Source organism: Tursiops truncatus, chromosome X, assembly GCF_011762595.2.
Source record: "Tursiops truncatus isolate mTurTru1 chromosome X, mTurTru1.mat.Y, whole genome shotgun sequence".
Lineage (NCBI taxonomy): Eukaryota > Metazoa > Chordata > Mammalia > Artiodactyla > Delphinidae > Tursiops > Tursiops truncatus.
Genome location: NC_047055.1, coordinates 47,453,026 through 47,472,340, shown reverse-complemented (window position 1 = coordinate 47,472,340; position 19,315 = coordinate 47,453,026). Strand labels below are relative to the sequence as shown.

General features: G+C 38.4%; 1 protein-coding gene across 2 annotated transcripts in view; it reads left to right on the top strand.

Annotated features, from left to right (window-relative positions):
- The window catches only part of DIAPH2 (diaphanous related formin 2), an 890,878-nt gene that overhangs the window by 591,577 nt on the left and 279,986 nt on the right, over positions 1 to 19,315 (top strand). The window contains exon 25 of one of the 2 annotated variants that reach the window (XR_012329281.1): positions 10,616 to 11,241. The exons of the other annotated variant lie outside the window; for it this stretch is intronic. The gene's annotated coding sequence lies outside the window, so the exon portion shown is untranslated. Of the gene's footprint in view, positions 1 to 10,615; positions 11,242 to 19,315 lie in introns of those variants that run through there. 2 annotated transcript variants of the gene reach the window in all.

Below are 19,315 nucleotides of genomic sequence, written 5' to 3'. Positions count from 1 at the left end.
TTTGTTTAATTTATTAATTTTCTTTATCTTTTTTGGCTGCATCGGGTCTTAGTTGTGGCATGCGGGATCTTTTGTTGTGGTGTGCAGGCTTCTCTCTAGTTGTGGCTCATGGACTTCTCTCCAGTTGTGGTACATGGACTTCTCTCTAGTTGTGGCGCATGGGGTCCAGGGCGCATGGGCTCTGTAATTTGCAGCACACAGGCTCTCTTGTTGAGGCGCATGAGCCCAGTAGTTGTGGCGCACAGGCTTAGTTGCCCCGCGGCATGTGGGATCTTAGTCCCCTGACCAGGGATCGAGCCCGTGTCCCCTGCATTGGAAGGCGGATTCTTTACCACTGGACCACCAGGGAAGTCCCTACTCAGTTTTAAAAGTAGTGTTTTTTGCATCTCTCTCCAAACCTTACAAGGTTAGAATAATCAATGTAGTAAATATCAGTTGCAGATAAAGTGTTTAAGTCCTATGTTTCTCCCATTGTTAACACCAGGTAGAGTAACTGTCAACTGAATTGAAATGATCAAGCACCTCCTCCCGTGTACTCAGGCATTGTTCAGACAAACAGGGGAGAGAGATGGCAAGGCAGGGTCCCTATATTAAAGAGTCCACAGTATGGTGGGGGAAAAGCCAAGCACACAGCAAGTGTGATAAATTCCTGATGGAATCGGTGGCACAAGCGATATATACAAAAGTGTCATAGCTGGCAGGAAGTGGAAGCAGTGACCTCTGACCAGGGGACTGGGGAATAGGTGAAAAATGAGGATAAAACAAGATAGGTGTGGAAAATTCCTTCAAAAACTCTTTGTAAATACTAAGACACAATCTTACCGTCAGTGTCATTGATTTGTTTTAACAGACATTTGTGTAGTATTTGCTATATGCAAGACACTGTTCTAAATGTTTTACAGTGGTAACTCGTTTGATCCTATTGATAACCACAGTGAGGTAGATGCTATTAACTTCATTTTACATTATGAGAAAATTGGTACAGAGGGGCTAAGTTGCCCCAGGTTACAGAGCTACTAACTGGCGGAGCTGATTTTGAACCTGAGAGTCAGGCTCTAGAGGTGGCACCCTTAACTAGGTTTGCTATAGTGCTTCCCCATCGCCCACTAACACAGAAGTTGACATCTATGCTTGAATCCAGTGCTAGAATCCCTTCTATGGCATCCTGACGTGGCCATTTTGATCTCTATTTGAGGACCTAGAGAAATGACAAGGTGCTAATAACTACCGGTTGAAATAGCTAGCTACATTTCTGGACAGCTGTTACTACTAAAGAGTTCTGAATTTGAGCCAAACTCTGCTGTTCCTGTAACCTCCAGTCACTGATTCTGTGTCTGCATTCTGACATCACACAGATTAATTCTACACCTCTTTCCACATGATGACTGTTGAAGTATCAGAAAACATGTCCCATGCCTCCTGCTTCAATTCTGCACTGTCTTTTCCATTTGCGGGGCAACAGGATCTAAAAAGAAAATGGTATTTGGGAATAATTCGCAGGTTCCATTATTTAACTGAGCACTTATTTATAGAGTTTTTACTATGTGCAAAATGTTGTACCAGGTGCTACCAACTGGAGAGAGACTGAATAGCAAAGTAAGTTCTCTGCACTGAGCTATTCAGTTCCTACCCAAGATGTTGTAATTATCATATAAGATACAAACTGAGGAATAGACCTGTTGTCTGCACTAATTGAAGTAAGGTTTGAAATAAGTGGTGGCTTCCTCGGTGCACTTGTATGCATGCCTTAATTACCCCACTGGATTACAAACCTGTGGGCAGAGACCGCTAATCCAGCCTTGTATTCCCCACAGCTCCTAGCACCAAGCCTTGTGTGAAGCAAACGAACAATAAATGTTTTTGAATGAATGAATGAGTGAGTGAGTGAATGAGTGAGAGAAATACAGCATTTATTAATGCTGTGCTTCAGATAATTATTCTTATGAAATTCACATGTGGTAATAACAATAAGGAAGCCAGTTTTACTTTGCCATTTGGATTTCTTTAAAAATGTTATTTTGCCAAGTTAAATAATAGCACTAAAGAAACAAATTTCCCCAGGAGAAATGTCTGAGTAAAATGTTTGAAAGACAACAAGGTGATTCAGCAGCCAGAAGTATAGGACTTTAATAGTATTGATTAGTGCTCAACTCTCTTAAAAAAGATTCACTGTTACCATCTGAGAAGTTCTCTGCCACCATGTAAGCCCAGTAGAGTCATTTTCTAGGTTACCACCGTGGGGTGTTCCTTTGGAGCCTATTTTCCTGGCTAATATTGTTATCATAGTGGAAAATGCAGCAAAAACATGGAATCTGTACTCTGACCATTCAATTGGCATTTGTATAGTGTGTCACACAGTCAAGCAGTCAAGTTCAGATGAGATTTTAATCCCAGTACATTATTGTTTGCTCTGCTTTTTAAGGAGGACGGGCTGTCTATGGATATATATATATATATATATATATTTTTTTTTTTTTTTAATTTTTTTTTTTTTTGCGGTACGCGGGCCTCTCACTGTTGTGGCCTCTCCCGTTGCGGAGCACAGGCTCCAGACGCGCAGGCTCAGCGGCCATGGCTCACGGGCCCAGCCGCTCCGCAGCATGTGGGATCTTCCCAGACCGGGGCACGAACCCGTGTCCCCTGCATCGGCAGGCGGACTCTCAACCACTGCGCCACCTGGGAAGACTTCTTTTTTCTTTTTTTTTTTCCGTTCTGTAGTCTGTGAAAAGTTGTATGAGTGGCAGGGTACTGTAAATAATACAATGATGCATGCCCATGTTAAAAAACTTCAGGCACCTATTTGTGAACAAATTATTATCCTTTCTGCTGTCTCACTTGGCATAACCTTGATATCATGCCTTTATTAGTGTTACCGTACTGATAATTAACTGATCGAGAAATTTAATGTAGCATAATTTTTAAAAATCGTTTAAGAATATGTCAACATTTATTGTACAGGACCTCTGTGGAATAACTCTCGGATAAGACCCAAGATATAATAGAATGCGAGAGGTTCTTTTATTATTGTTAAAGATTCTGATAGTGCTAGGCCTGTAATTAATTAACATTTTCATTAATGATCTGTAAGGAGTACGAGTAAACAACACTTTAAGTTCATGGGTAATAAATTAATAGATGCAGAAAATACCAATGAAGACAGGGAAATAATTCAAATAGACCAGAGAATTTATAAGGTACAGAAATGTAACAGGAATTCCATTGGCCACATGTCATCCCCTACGCCAGCAAATAAAAGGCAATATTCACTGCATTCAAGGGGTATACAAAATAGATAAGCGAACAAAATAAATAAATATCATTGTCAAAAAGGAAGCAACAGCTATTGTTTGTGATTGGGGCTCTGAATATATTTCTACACATAAGTAATTTAGCTTTGTGCATTTTAGAAATGATCAAAATAATTATATCGGGCTTCCCTGTTGGCACAGTGGTTAAGAGTCCGCCTGCCGATGCAGGGGACATGGGTTCATGCCCCGGTCCGGGAAGATCCCATATGCCGCAGAGCGGCTGGGCCCGTGAGCCAAGGCCGCTGAGCCTGTGCATCCGGAGCCTGTGCTCCACAACGGGAGAGACCACAACAATGAGAGGCCCGCGTACTGCAAAAAATAATAATAATAATAATTATATCATCTGAATGGCAGTACTTGTAAAGAAGCTAACATTTATTGAATGTAAACTATTAGCCAATCACTGTATTTAGGCACTTTAAATACATTATTAGTTTTCATCAGCTTATCATACTTTATAGGCTTAGAGACATGAAAATTCCCAAGATCTCATACCCATTTAATGGTAGAGCTGAGTTTGAACTCAGATCTTTCTATGCTGCTTCCTGTAATAATTTGAAAGATTGCATAAATGTGTGTGTGTGTGTGTGTGTGTAAAACAGGTTTGGAAACATTTACCATCAGCTAAATGACATACTATTTAGTGATGCTCAGGTATTTTCCATTAAGCTTATGTTCAAGGGGGAATTATTACATTTAAAATGGCCCCAGAAGTCTGTTTGACTAATTAGGCCACCTGGGGGCCAGGATAATAGTTATTTTAGGTTTCCACTGAGTCAATACCGTGTTTCACATGTAATTTGACATTGGTCATTTTAATGAATACTTGGGCCTTAGGAAACTTTTCCGCTATGCCAATAATTCCACATATTTACTCTTAGCCTTGACATCATTACCAGCAAGAAGTAGAAGTGGCCATCATCAGCCTCCTTCTAATTAATGACTTGAAACTTTCGCAGCAAATAAAACTAGTGATCAGTGTGTATGTGTGTGTGTTTAGAGAGAGAACCTGGAAACAATTTTGATTTTCTCTGTATCTAAACTACATGAACTAAACAGGTACTGAACACACATCTTTGAGTTCATTAGCTCATCAGGAACACATTTCTAAGAACCAAGAAGACTGGATAATTAGAACCCATTTTGGCTACAAGAAATATAACAAAGTCATGTATCTTGCTGGTAAAGATAAGTAGAATCATGTCAGTATATAAAGGGCAGTATTTTTCTCCTGTCATCTTTTCAGCCCAAGTTTTTTTTAAAGATTTTATCATTTTGCAAAGGGTTATCTTTTCTTGGTCTTTAATCCTAAGACTATATGTGGTGGGAAAGTTGGAGACAAAGTCAGGCCTTCCCTTGCTAATCCACTACAGTGAGTTCCTACGATAACTAAGCCAGGCACCTGTTCATTAGCTACAAAATTCCAGCCTCATCTCATTTTTTTACTTCTGAGAGATGGAGTACTTCAAATGAGCTTCCTTCCCCAGGCAGAACCAGCAAAACAATCCAGATTTCTAGCCTTTCTAGATCAGCATTCTTTCCACTATCAGAAATGACCTCAGAATCCTTCGCAAGTGCAGCATCCTAGGCAGTCTTTACCAGTTGCTTTGAGTTGCCAGGTAAGCTGAAATATACACTGTTACCACCTCTAGAGTTTACCATTTAATGTCTTCTCATGAATGAGGAACGTCTATAGTCATGACTCAGTGTGACATTAAGTAGTTTGGACATAAATACATTAATTGAGATATAGTAAATAGCATTTATATGAGAATTGTGCCTGAAATATATACAGTTGTACTCTGTTCACTCCATAGAAGAAGAGCAATTTAGGTGGCTAGATGTTTAAGGTGTTGAAGTTAAAAAAACAAAAACAATTGAAGTGAAACTGAAATGTCTAAATGACATAATCTATGATTGACCATTGACTGTTTCTGCTGGTCAATGTTAGATGTCTTATGTGATTCATTAAAAATATTCTAGGGAAGAAACTGCTACAACTAAAAAGGCACGTGGGATATTAGAGTACTGAATTAGCAGATATGGATTCAAATCCTGATCCTGCAAAAAAAAGAAACAAAACAAAACAGCTGTGAATTTGTTTGAAAATCAGTTCATCCCTCTGGTTATCAGTTTCCTCATCTGTGCAAGTGAAGAAGTTGAACTAGATGATTTTTATAGTTCTTTCTAGCTCTGAAGGTTGAGTCTGCTCCCACTGTTGCACAGGGAATCTAAACATTGTTTCCTCTTTCAGTTTGGAAATTCCCACGAATCTTGCGTGAATTAAAGGCCATTAAAGAAAACTTGTAAAGTAAAAGAAAGCCATTCACAGAAATGAATAAATGATGCAGTTAAACATAGGGGTAGTGTCTTCATTGAGATACTTGTTTGTCATCCAACCAAAAACCTTTAGCATGTTCAACATAGTAAAGAAAATCCGTTCAGCCAAGAAATACCCATTGAGCACCTGCTATATATATCACATACTAGAAAATCCAAGCCCGAAGTGGCCTATAGCACAGAAGAGAAGCTAAGTGCTTTATGTAAAAGGATGACACTGCATGGCCAAATGGGTGCCTTTCCAATATTAGGTGAAATGCTGGAAGAATCTGTCAGAGGTGAGAAAGATCACCTTTGGAAGGGAGTATCGGGAAAAGTTTGAGTGGATAGAGCAGCTTTAGCCAGGATAAGGAAGGTCCATATGTATGCCCCAAAGACCCCAGCTGAGTTACAAGCGTTAGTCCACCAGTGTCCTCTCCTAACACCCCTCCCACTAGATTTTGGAGCTACCTCTACCACTCCCTTCCCTACTCCCAACCCTACTCCTCAGTTTGAGTGTTCCTGGTCAGAAGACTTTGATCAAATCCGTGCTATTACTCCAATTGAGAACAATTTGTAGAAATGACTATAGTGCATTGAACAACTCCACTCCAAAAATATGGATTTAGGGCCATGCTGCTCTGTTGTTAGCATCCCTCATTCTAAATCCTTGAAAAGAACTTTTTTAAGCTTGCTTTTTTTTAAAAAATTAATATATGTTTTAGAGCAGTTTTAGGTTTATAGAAAAACTAAGCAAATAGTACAGAGTTCTCATATACCCTCTTCACCCCTCACAGTTTCCTGTGTAATTAACATCTTGCATCAGTGCTGTACTTTTGTTGCAATTGATGAACAAGTATTGACCTACTGTTATTAACTAAAGTCCATAGTTTACATTAGGGCTCATTCTTTGTGCTGCACATCTGTGGTTTCTGAAAAATGTATAATGACTTGTATCCACCATTACCTTATCATACAGAATGGTTTCACTGCCCTAAGCATTCCCTGTGCTTCCCGTATTCATCCCTCCCTCCTTGCTTCCCTCCCTCCCCCAGAACCTCTAGCAACCATTGATCTTTTTATTGTCTCCGTCTCCGTAGTTTTGCCTTTTCCAGAATCTCATACAGTTGGAATCATGCAGTATGTAGATTTTTCACACTGGCTTCTTACACTTAGTAATATGTATTTAAGGTTTGTCCATGGCTTTTCAAGGCTTGGTGACTCATTTCTTTTTATTGCTAAATAATATTCCATTGTCTGGATGCTTAAAAATAGCCACAGGTTTTGAAAATAGTTCCAAGGCATGTCCGTATTCAGCTTTGCCCCTGGCACAAGTTGCAGTTTATCAGTGCAGCATATTCTGTTGTCACAACCATAGACTCCCAGCCACTGAGATAAGGAAGGGACCCGCAGCACTGGTTTGCTGGACATAACAACATGTGTAGGAGAAAGATGCAAGACAGGTTTTCAGGTATCTGCAGCTCACGGCTGTGTTCTGTAGCTTATTGAATGCCTTAAACGGTGCAGTTCTCCCCTCTGGACTTTGGTTTCCTGATGTGGAAAATATAAGGTAGGTGCAAGACGAACTCTAAGGGTCCTTTAAATTCTGAAATGTGATAATCTGGTCTCATCCTCTAGTTTTTTAAAGGTGAGAAAACAAAGCACAAGGAAACTAACTAATCTCAATGAGCTAATACAGCAAATTATTGGCACTGCTTGGACTAGAAATTTAGTCTCTACAGTTGGTCTAGCATTTTTTCCCTCTCATTTCACCCTGTGCTTCCTGATTTTTCATGTAGGAACCTATCTTTTATGTAATCAGTGGCTTTTTTAACAGCCACTGATTACATAAATTGGGGGGAAAAAATAAGAAATAGAGATTGAAAGGAACAGAGTCTTTTCTCTTTATCTGAGCTTTGACTGCATTGAAAATGTGCATCCAGGCTTCTATTTCTAAAACATGTAATTCTATAGTGTCCCGGAGGTGAATGCTTTTTATAACATTTTCACCACTGATGGGTTGTTCCCACTAATCATAGCAGATTTAAAAGGATAGTGAATATTTATTTATATCCATAATAGCATTGCAAAATGTAACGGGTGAAAATAAGTGAAAGAATATGCTTCCTGGGGTGTCTCTGCACTGTTCCCAGTCAGGCCACGACACTTATAACCTTGTAACGCTGTAACCACCTGTGACCAAGTTCATCATCAAGTAGATAGGTGAATGAGTTAGCCTTTCCACTGACTTGGTTGCAGTTCAAGTGGGTACCAAAATTGCCCATTTTCTACATCATAAATACATTGAGAGAAAGGTAGAAGTAGATAGATATGGATTTTTTTCTCCCTCCTTTTCTAATCTTTTAAAATCCTGGAGTTTTCTTTTTCCTTAATCATCACAAGCTTTCTTGGTCTCGGTCCTTTTTCGTGTTTAGCCTCTTTGAACTGAGGGGTAAATAGATCTACACCAGATTAGAATTATATTACAGTAGCTATAATAAAGGGCTAGAGTAGAGACCTTTTTAATAACAGATCTGTGAAATCTGAAGTTTCAGTGAACATTTTGAGTAATCAGGGTTAAAATATTTGTTGAACATGATAGTTGATGAAATTTTTTTCTAAATGAAAGTCTGGTTACTAGAAGTGTTACATCTTCAGGTTACCTAGAAAAGGTGTTGATAAGCTAGATGTTACATCAGTTCTCATTCTTGGAATCATAGAGCTTGATTTAATTAACAGAGAAAGTTCTGCATATACAATAGGGGATAAAGTGTGGATTTTACTTCTTTAATAGTTTGACAAGCAGATTGCAACAAACAAGGCATTTGGAAGCCTGTTAGGGTCCCAGAGGCCTTATAAATATGCAGTACACTTCTCTGCATTTCCCCAGGTCCCTGAGGTAGAGATGTGATGAATAAATTTAAAACCACCAGTTCTTTTTGTGTAGCTTTCAGCTATCACTAATTTCAATCGAGAAATGACTGTTTTACAGGTATACCTTCAGTAGTTTCCAAAGTAAAGGAAATTAAATGTAAAAATGTGTTTAAGTTGCTCTTACATTGAAAGATTTTCTACTTTCTGTATCATGATACGTTTTCTTTAAACTCAAATACAAGAGTAAAACTCTACGCTTCTTGAGGATTGTTTTATATTTAATAGTGCTGTTGAGTCTCACAAGGGACAAAACATGCAGATAAAGTATTTCTTAGAAAAGTGATATATATTTATGTATAAACACATCACTGGAATAGCATAATCCATGTGGAACAAGTTCTTCTTCAGAATTTGATTTTAATAGATTAACATCCTTACTATTTACTATATTTGTAGCTATTTATGATTGAACAGATCTCTCTGGTCCCTTTGCAACGATTTCTTGAAACTTACCAAAATTCATGGGGAAATCATTTAAAGCTCCTGATACCTTTTACATATTACATAGAAGACCTATGAAAAAGGTTAAGGTAAAGCGATTCATTGCATATACATTTGCAACAAAGTTCATTGAAGTCATTGGAAAAAATGTATAATGGAAGGCTCATTAGCTTGATATAGAAGACCACAAAATGTAAAGACTGCATTAATATTAAATATACTAAGCAATTTTGACACCCAGTAAACACTTATTGAAAAGACTAGCCTTTTCTAATGTTAAGTCTGAGAAAAGGGGGAGTTTTTTAATTGAAAACCCACATCAGTAGTTGCTTTTAAGGAAAAAAAATGAAATTTTTACTTACTGATTAAGAACTCAGTTGTGTTGGTTGTGAAGTTTGGGGAGTGGGAAAACTAATTTGTCAAATTAGGCCCTTGGAGGGCTTCCCTGGTGGTGCAGTGGTTGAGAGTCAGCCTGCCGATGCAGGGGACACGAGTTCGTGCCCCGGACTGGGAAGATGCCACATGCCGCAGAGCGGCTGGGCCTGTAAGCCATGGCCGCTGAGCCTGCGTGTCTGGAGCCTGTGCTCCGCAATGGGAGAGGCCACAACAGTGAGAGGCCCATGTACCGCCAAAAAAAAAAAAAAAAAAATTAGGCCCTTGGAGTTCAACAATAAACTAGATGAAGTCTCGTGGGCTTTTATATAGAAAAAGGCACCTGTATTTTGTCTTAATGTGCCTTTGCCGTCACAGCTGCAACTGAATCACACCCAGAAGTGCTAAATTGCAATTCCCAGTAGCCATTTTCAGTGCATTTTTAAAAGAATGTATCCAAATAACAGACCAATTGAATTAAGAAAAGCACATTCTTTAACTGAATTCATGCTTAATCCTTTCCTTTTATTGTCCTCTCAATAGATACACTTTGTATTTTTGCTTTTTAACAATTTCAACCAGAGGCATGGTGTAACTAAAATGAGGTTAGAAACAGTTCTAACATGATAGTAGTGGCTCTCTGAATTAATTTATGCTTGTTGTTTTTTTCTGCCTTACCAAAAATGTTCTTTTCAGTATTATAGAACAAAAAACTCATGACTTGTGTCACGATTTGTATAGCATATTGCCCCTGCTGTATGATACACACCTGTATATCCTTGAGACTATCTTACACCCAACAGTTTGTACCCCTCACTCTCCCACACCTGTATTGTCCCTCCCTCTCCCACTGGTAACCACTAGTTTGTTCTGTATATCTGAGTCTGCTTCTTTTCTGTTCTATTCACTAGTTTGTTGTATTTTTTAGATTCCACATATAAGTGATATCATGCAGTATTTGTCTTTCTCTGTCTGACTTACTTCCCTTAGCATAATGCCCTTCATGTCTATCCATGTTGCTGGAAATGGCAACATTTTGTTCTTTTTCTATGGCTGAGTCATATTCCCGTGTGTGTGTGTGTGTGTGTGTGTGTGTGTGTGTGTGTATCACATCTTCTTTATCCATTCATCTGTTGATGGACACTTAGGTTGTTTCCATATCTTAGCTATTGTAAAAAATGCTGCCTTGAACATTGGGATGCATATATCTTTTTGAATTAGTGTTTTTGTTTGTTTTTCAGATATATACCCAGGAATGGAATTGCTAGGTCGCATGGTAGTATTTTAAACGTTTTAATAACCAGCATGGCCATTCCGATGTATAATGGCTGAATATCGGCCCAGTACGGTGTTCAACAGGACAAGCTAATTGACAGTGGTGGTTGTCACATTCATAAGGATATCTCTTACTGGTGTTTCTGTGTTCAACACATAAGAGTGACACGATTCCTGACAGGTGAATGAACATGCTGTGACCCTTTGTAGTAAGGCCGACTGCATGCACCAGCCCCATACTTCCTCTCACCAGCCCCCAGGAAATCCTCAAACTGTGACTATTTGGAGTTACAGCAATGGAAAGAGAGAGTGTGTGTCCAGTGAGCCATATCTTAGTTGTGTATCTTTCTCTTGTCTCCATAGACTATGGCTACAGAGAGGGCAAGGGATGTATCTTACTCATCTCTGTCTCTACTGCCTAGTACAGTACTTGGCACAGAGCAGGGACTCAAGAGTTACTGAACAAATAAAAGCATTGAACCCCACTAATAAAATACAACTCTATTGGTAATCAAGAGGCATAAGTGAAAGAAATAAGCTCCCTAATCTTGCCAGAGTCATTAACCTAGCTGTAAGATTACTTCTTCGTCTATAAAACAAAAAAAAGTACAATGTCCTCAATGCACCAAGTGTGAAGCCAACTGGCCAAGTATTTATAACAGTCAGATTGTCAGTGAAAAAAACTGAAGCAGCCTCAGTTATTTAAATTAATGATTCCCCCTTCCCCCTTTCTTGTATTTTGTTCATCATGGCATGAACCTTTCAAATTATGCTTCCCTGAAGTCTTGTAAGATTCACTTATGGTCAGGCTGATATTCCATATGATCTCTTCAAAGGCTGTGTTGCACCATTTTTAATACTACATCAAGATGTCAGCGATAGATCTTACAAACTTGGTTATTGTTATCATCTTCCAACTTGTACTCGTAACCCATATGTTGAGCAAGCAAATCCCATAGGAAATAGTCAGAATGCAATTGTGTGTCTCCTGCTACCTATTTAATGTTTATTCCATGGGGATTATCTTTCTCTGCACATAGAGGGAAACACAGGCAGTCCCCCATGGCTTTCAGATCTCTGAAGTCTCTTTAAATTGCAAACACAGTCTCAATCCAGAAATCAGAGTGCTGGCCTCTAGCGTGCTAGTAATACTAGCAATCTAAACTCACAGATTTCAAGTTGAAAGTAAAATCGTTTCTGCTTCCCAAGCTAGGCTATTGTAATAGTGCAGGGAGCAAGGTGCTTCCCCTGCTTGGGGAGCCTCCCCTGCCACTCCCTTGATGTGGACTGATGGCATTTCCTCCAGCTTGCCACTTCCCCCTTGTCCCACTTTTCTCAAGGCTCCATGCCACACGCGTTATAACACAGATTCTCTGTCAGTGTACCCGCCCCCTCTCAGATGTTCCTCTTGTATAGGACTTAAATTAAGGCTCCAGATCATCTCTCTTCCCCACCAGGCTCACTTCTAGTCCATGGAAAACACTCATGCAGGTCTTTGTCCTGAAAAACTGTAGGGATCGAAGCCCAGCTGTGTCTATGCCCCTGGACCAGGCCACTTTAGCTTCTTCAGGGATAAGTCAGGTACCCCTCTTCTGTGTCCCCCAAAGTCATAGAACACATTCATGCTCTGAATAGTCTGATGGAAGCCCCCTTCTCTAAGCTTGAATCGAAGGATGTAGTGTCTCCATATACGTACACACCCTTGGCAGATGTCTCACGTCATGACAACAGCTTTCTCCAAAGAGTCTCTTTATAAATCCTGTCCTCCTCCACTCTGCTAACCTTTTATAGTTCTGAAAATTCTGCATATGGGAGTCTTCCTACAGACGTTTTTCTGTCAAATGTTTATCTGACATCGGCACATCAGTCAAGTATGAGAAGAGTCCAATTTTAATATCTAGTTACATATTAAGTGTGATTTTGTTGTTATTTTCGCACCAGGGATGCTTCAGTAGGTTCTATGAGACCGTAAAAGGCATTTCTATACTTTGTGGTGTCTGGTGCTTTTATTTGCCACCAGAAACATGCAGATTACCACAATCAGGGTGTAGATGACACAATACTTAGACTGCAGAATAAGCTCTCCTCTGTTTTGAAGTTGATATCTGACTTCTGTAAAAAGAAGTTTAAGAAAGCCAATTATACCTTCAGAAAGATGCACATCTTCTTGTCTTTGGAGAGGAAGACTTAAAGATCTAAATTTTCTGTGTGACTGAGAGAGTCTAGTTGTGGGACGTTAGAAACGTGGTAGATCTGGAATATTAGCTGTGCAGAGTAGCAGGAAGCACTAACCACATTCAAACAAAAACAGCTCATAGATGATGCTGAGGGCTTGGCTGCGGTTGGATTTGCGGATTTTTATTGTTGCTATTATGTAGTTAAGTGATTTTCTTCAGTATCACGCAGTCACTCCATTATAAGAGTAGAGATAGTACTTGTAGTATTGGTCCAGAGTCGGAGCTTTCCTTGGCAGATGATGAAGCAAAATGGTAGAAGGAAATTGACAGGGCTAGGGATTACAGTTTAAGTGATAAGCCATGGAGCCATACTGGGTGGTGAAGGAAGGCGGCCAGGAGTCAACTAATAGATGGCTTACATAAAGGATTTCTGCACGTGAAGAGCAGGGAATGAGAGGACTTAAAGGCTGTGATCACAATGGATCACAAATGGGATGTTTTACTTGGAGATTTCAAGAGCAGTGTAGTTCTGGGTAGTCACATCACATACATGAAGTGAGTAAGAAAACTTCTCTGTGAAAGAATGGATGTTGTAGAGAGTGAGAGTATGTGAGGGTAGAAGACCTTGAGACTGCTGTCATAGAGGGGGATTTTGAGTTTAAGATTTCAGAGGTGGAGTAAGCATTCATTTGTCCTCCAGGCGATGACAAAGTACCAATATGTGGCAGTGAGAGAGAGGAGAGCTAGTGAAGTGATGCACAATGTTTTTGGTAGGATTTACTGTAGAGGATGAGTCTGTGAGCCAGGCACCAAAGACCTCATAAGCACGGTTGAATTTTTTGTAAATTTTATCAATGGAACAGTAGTGGAGTTGTGATATAGTTGAACAGCATGCCTATAAGAAACAAGGATTAGAGTGGAAAGGTAAGAAAATGAAAGCAGTATTAGGAAAAGAAAACCACTTCCTTTATTTTCGGTCTACAGTGGATTGGGCTCTTCACATTTATTACTAATTTGTACCCTAACTCATCAAGATATATATTATTTTTATCTTGTTTATTATGGAAAATAATAAGTATATACAAAAGTAGAGAAAATGACATGATGAACCCCAGTGTACCTGTCATTCAGCTTCAACAATTATTACTATTTTACCAATTAATCCCTTTTTCAGGTGAAAAAAACTGAAATTCATAAAGTTTAAGCACTTTGCCCAAGATTCCATGGCTATTTCACAAGTGACTAAGCCAGAACTTGAACCCAGATCTGTGTGACTTCAAAGCCTATGTTCTTTCCACTACACCATACTCTTCCCGTATAAACCATTATTGTCTCTTTTTAAAAACATCTTTCACTCTAGGAGCACTTCTCTGTAGCATTGGAAAGCCAACCAGTTGAAACTGGATCATATCCTCTTCTTTGTTCCAGGTCAATTGGGAGCAGTATTCCTTCTCTTGTAACAACTTTATCATTTCATCTTTTTGGTTAACTAATGTTTTATATTGGAGAATTCTTCCCAGATATTTTCTGAGCATACCAATTTTTTTGTCCAGGGTACTGCTGCTGTCATGGTTATTTTGTGGGTAAACATATTACTTTTCGCTCAAACGAATTGTGGACTCTGTCAGCCAAATACAGGATTGTTGAGAGAAAAATATGAGCGTTTAGCACGATGTAAAATCTTGATTTCTAAGTTGATGCTAAAATGTGATATGTCCATAATTATGTGATATTTGTCTATAATCTTATCAGGTGTTGAAATGGTAGTTTCACACCGCTTGCCTTTCAACATATATGGACGTTGTTAATTCGTTCAGGAACTCAGAAATATTCAAGATAAATCACAAGTACAACATATGCGGTAATGTCTCTAATCTTTTCGATTTGATTTGCTTTAAACAGTGGTCTGGTATGTCTTCATTTACATTGTCGATGTAATAGGCTTCCCCAGCAGTCCGGCTCTGGTAATTATTTGGCTTATTTATACCTCAACACCTTGAGCTGCTACATCTCATTTAACTTATTGCTCTTTAAAGTTCTTGTAACTCAGTGGTTCTTAGCCCTGGATACACATTAGAATCATCTAGGGAAGTCTTAAACAATACTGATGCCTGGGCACCATCCCAGACTAATTAAATCAGAATCTCTGGGAGTTGTAGCTCTAAGAACCATGGTGATAATTCCTATTCTTTGACCAGTGCCACTCAGAACACTCTGCTCGGTGTGAGGTTGAGGCAGTTAAAACAGCAAAAGTCCAGTTCTTTACCTCATCCTTTCCACTTTTATTTTTCTTCATTTGGCAGTAGTTTTATTTTTAAAAATGTGATTAAAAACCATCACATTCATGGGTTATCAGAGTGTACTATTTCTCCACCTGCCTCAAATTTACTACTGCAAAATGCAACAGGATTCCAGAAGTAAGATTGCATTTGAAGATTTTAAAGGAGATCCATTTGCTCTACACTCAAGTTATTGTGATACAAAGGGAGAAGGGCCAGGAGACTCTGAGCAGAGACAAAGGAGTTTGAAAGAGGATGAGACACTGGGGGAGCTAATGGTTGTTTAGTGTGAAGGAGCCTCAGAATAGCTGGAGAGGTAAGTATGAGCTGTATTCTGAAGGACTTTGTATCTCATTTCAAGGGGTTTGATTAGGACCAAATACATAATTTGTGGGGTCAGTGCAAAGTGACAATGTGGAGCCCCTGTTCATAAATCATTAAGAATTTTAAGATGGCGGCAGAAGAGCATTAAACCAAGCACAGAACCCTTCTAAGCATGGGGCCCTGCATTACTGCCCAGGTCCCTTCCCTCAGAGCTGGCCCTGACTTTAGTTAAATTCTGAAGATAGTGGGAGACAGGAAAGGTTTAGGCAAGGGAGTGACTTAAGGCTCATTATAAAGATTTCTCTGATCGCTAGTCAGAAAAATGGATTGTTGAGCTGAGACACCAGGTACTACCAGTGACTTTTATGAAAACTGGTGTGTCTATCTCCATATTTTTTCTGTGATTTTTAACACTTATGATGGTAATAGTAGTGATGGTACTAGTAATAGCATCCATTAGTATAGCACTTAAACACTTTCATATAAAAAAAAACACTTTCTGGGCTTCCCTGGTGGCGCAGTGGTTGGGAGTCCGCCTGCCGATGCAGGGGACGCGGGTTCGTGCCCCGGTCTGGGAGGATCCCACATGCCGCGGAGCGGCTGGGCCCGTGAGCCATGGCCGCTGAGCCTGCGCGTCCGGAGCCTGTGCTCCGCAATGGGAGAGGCCGCAGCAGCGAGAGGCCCGCGTACCGAAAAAAAAAAAAAAAAAAAAAAAAAAGAAAAGAAAAAAAAAAACCACTTTCATATACACTATTGTCATTTGATCCTTCAACAATCTGATTGTCAGGCAAGGTATATATTGTTATCCTTGGTTTATAGATAAAGAAATAGTTAAGTGACTTGCCAACAATTATGTGACTAGTGGATGATGTATAAGGGATTTGAAGCAGCCCTTTTGACATTGCACACACTACTGATATTTCTACTCTACTCGTATTGTTAGTTTTATTATTAAGAACTAGTTAATGAAAGCAATTTTTAAAGCATCTTTTTGTCCGTTTGCACTTTTTGGTGAATTGCACTAAATTGTAGTTAAGGACATTGTCCACCGTGTTTTCAAAGCTCCTTGTACATATAAATATCCACATGATGGATTTTTTAGTTGAATGCCAGCAAGATATTTTTGTACCAAGATGTCTGTTTTCTTTTACTCAGACATTAAAAAATGTTCCATGCACCACTCTTTAACCTGGCTGTCAGGGAACTTATATTCAAACTCAGCACCCAATTTTCAAAATTAGCTCATCCAATCCCTTGACTCGCTCTAGACGGTGTCTACTGTTACTATCCTTGACAATGCTATTTTCACATTATATTCAATTTTCTTATATTACATTTTATGTTACTTCAAATACATTTGGAAGCATTCAGGATATAAATCCTTACCTTAGAAATGAAATAATAACCATTTGGAGATTTGTGCAAAACAATAAGAAGAAGCACAAAGGAATGTTTAAGTGGCTGAGCAATAGTATGGGGGACTTACCCATTCAAGCTGGTTAAAGCAGGAAGTAGCTGACAGGTCAGATAAGCATCCGCTAATTAAATAAAAGATAAGATTGAGTGGTAACAGGCAAGTTAAAAAGCATGTGTGAACCTGCAAATGACTTAGGCCAACCAATCTTCTACTCTAGAGATTGTATAATATCACTATAAATTCCAGTACTTTTGTGTCCTACCCATCATCTCTCAATTTTTTATAGTCTGTCATGCTCAGGCCCTATAATTTTTATTTTTGCTCTTCTTTCTTTGACATTTCTTTATCGTTAATTATTTTGTGTGTATCATGGCTAGAGATTTAGATGTTGGAAGGTCTAGTCTTTCACAGTAGATATAACAACTAAATTTTTGAAATGTACGTTTTATAAATATTTGATTAGTTTTATAGACTCTATGTTTGGATTGTTTTAGGTGTTTGTTTCTTTGTTGTAATTTAAGCAGTCAGATTTAATTACATTCCACGGAAAAACAACATTCTTTTAATAGCTTTGGTTTCACATTTTCTTGATTCTCTTGTCTTTTTTAGTTTGTTCCTAATTTGTACACACATAATGATTCCAGTTAAGAGTGGCTACTGCAAGAGATAATACTTGAATTTCAAAAACTACCTTATTCCTTTTATGATAACAGTATGTTAAAAGTATCTAAGGTCAAATTTTGGCATCTGAGACCAAATGGAAAGTAAGCTTCTGTGTACAAAAGAGATTGAATAAAAATAGCTTGAAGGAAGCTATTTAGAAGAATTTATTGGCTGGATACGATCTGTAGTCCGCTAGTCATCACTATACCTAAATGGATTCTTTGCCTTCTTATGCTGGGTAGACTCATAGTCACGAACCAGCCCTTGCTGTCTACCCTGGAGTTCACCTCTCGAGTCCCAGACAGTCCCTGACTGTCACTCATAGATTATCTGATGGTCACCTGGCCAGCCTCTTGTTTACTTTCACTACCCAGTGCCAGACTATCCAAGCAAGGTTTTTATAAAGATTATATCTTTACTTATTAGGAATGGAAAGTAATTTAGAAATATTCTAGTCTATTGGTCTTAATTTATGGATGAGTAAACTGAGACTTAGAAGAGGTGACTTACGTCTGCATTGAATAACATTTTGTAACCTTTTTATTGAAATCTGAAGATAGAGACGATTTCTATAGAGTTTTGTAGAGTTTTTAAAGAAATTATATTTTCCTTTGAGTTATTTGAGTTGTGTATGTGTATAATAGTTACAGAAGGGACACTAGTTTTTCTTATTTTGTGTAGATAATTATAGTAATGTAGAGCAACCACAAGAAAAAAATTAATAGTAATTAACATAACAATTTAGATATATCATACTCTATTGAACCTTGAAACGATTTGTTATACACTATCATCATTATATTATTTTCTCTAGAAAATGTGTAGGTCATAGCACTCGATTATAAAATTGAGAGTAGATATTTATAAGTTAAGAAAATTTCAGCTAATGTTTATGGAGTTCTAAGTATATGACATTACATTTATATTTTATTTTATGCCATTAACAGAGTGAATCTTGCCTTTGGATATGAGAAACTTCATCTTTATAATTTCCTTTCCCTTTAAAATGTTCTCAAATGTAATTTCTTTTTTTATATATGGGATTTTGTAATTATCCATATTATACATCATCCTATGTATGTATACCTCTAGATCATGTAATAGCCATCATCTGTATTACTTATTTTCCCTCTGAGACCTTTAAAATGCTCTCACATGTAAACACGTGGTGTTGATTTCTTTTGAAAATATTTCCAATGTGTAATTGGCATGATGGTGGTTTTACAGCATTAATTCCCTAATGTTTATGTGAACCTTACAGGATCTGAATATGAAGAAGAAACCCTTGACTCACTGCCATTAGGACATGTGCTCATCTATACCTTCTCTGGTTCTTGTTTTTACCAAAGATGTGAATTTGCATCCTGGCTGGCTGCAGTTATAGGTACTGGCTACAGAGGCTTTTTTTTTTTTTTTTTTTTCCTTTTAGAAAGCTAACTGGCTCCTATAGGAATCAGACTCATGACCTTGGCCTCATTAGCACCATGAGCTAACCAACTCTGACATGTAGAAATTACACAAGCGACAAATCATAAGAGAAAACAGAACTAAAAGATGGCCTTTGGGGAAATAATTTTCTTAAAGAGCATATCCAAATTGAGACCTGCATTTAGCAGCTTATATGAAATTCTTGATCCTACAGAGTTGCTTGTTTTAAGAGTGAAAAACAGTGTAAAAATAGCAGTAGAGATTGAAAGCAATCAAGTTGTCCTGACTCACTATTTTCTTTCCTGTGTAATATAGATTTATATAGAAAAAGGGGCTCTAACTACCTGTCAGTAATATGTTTTTGTCAATTTTCCTGTA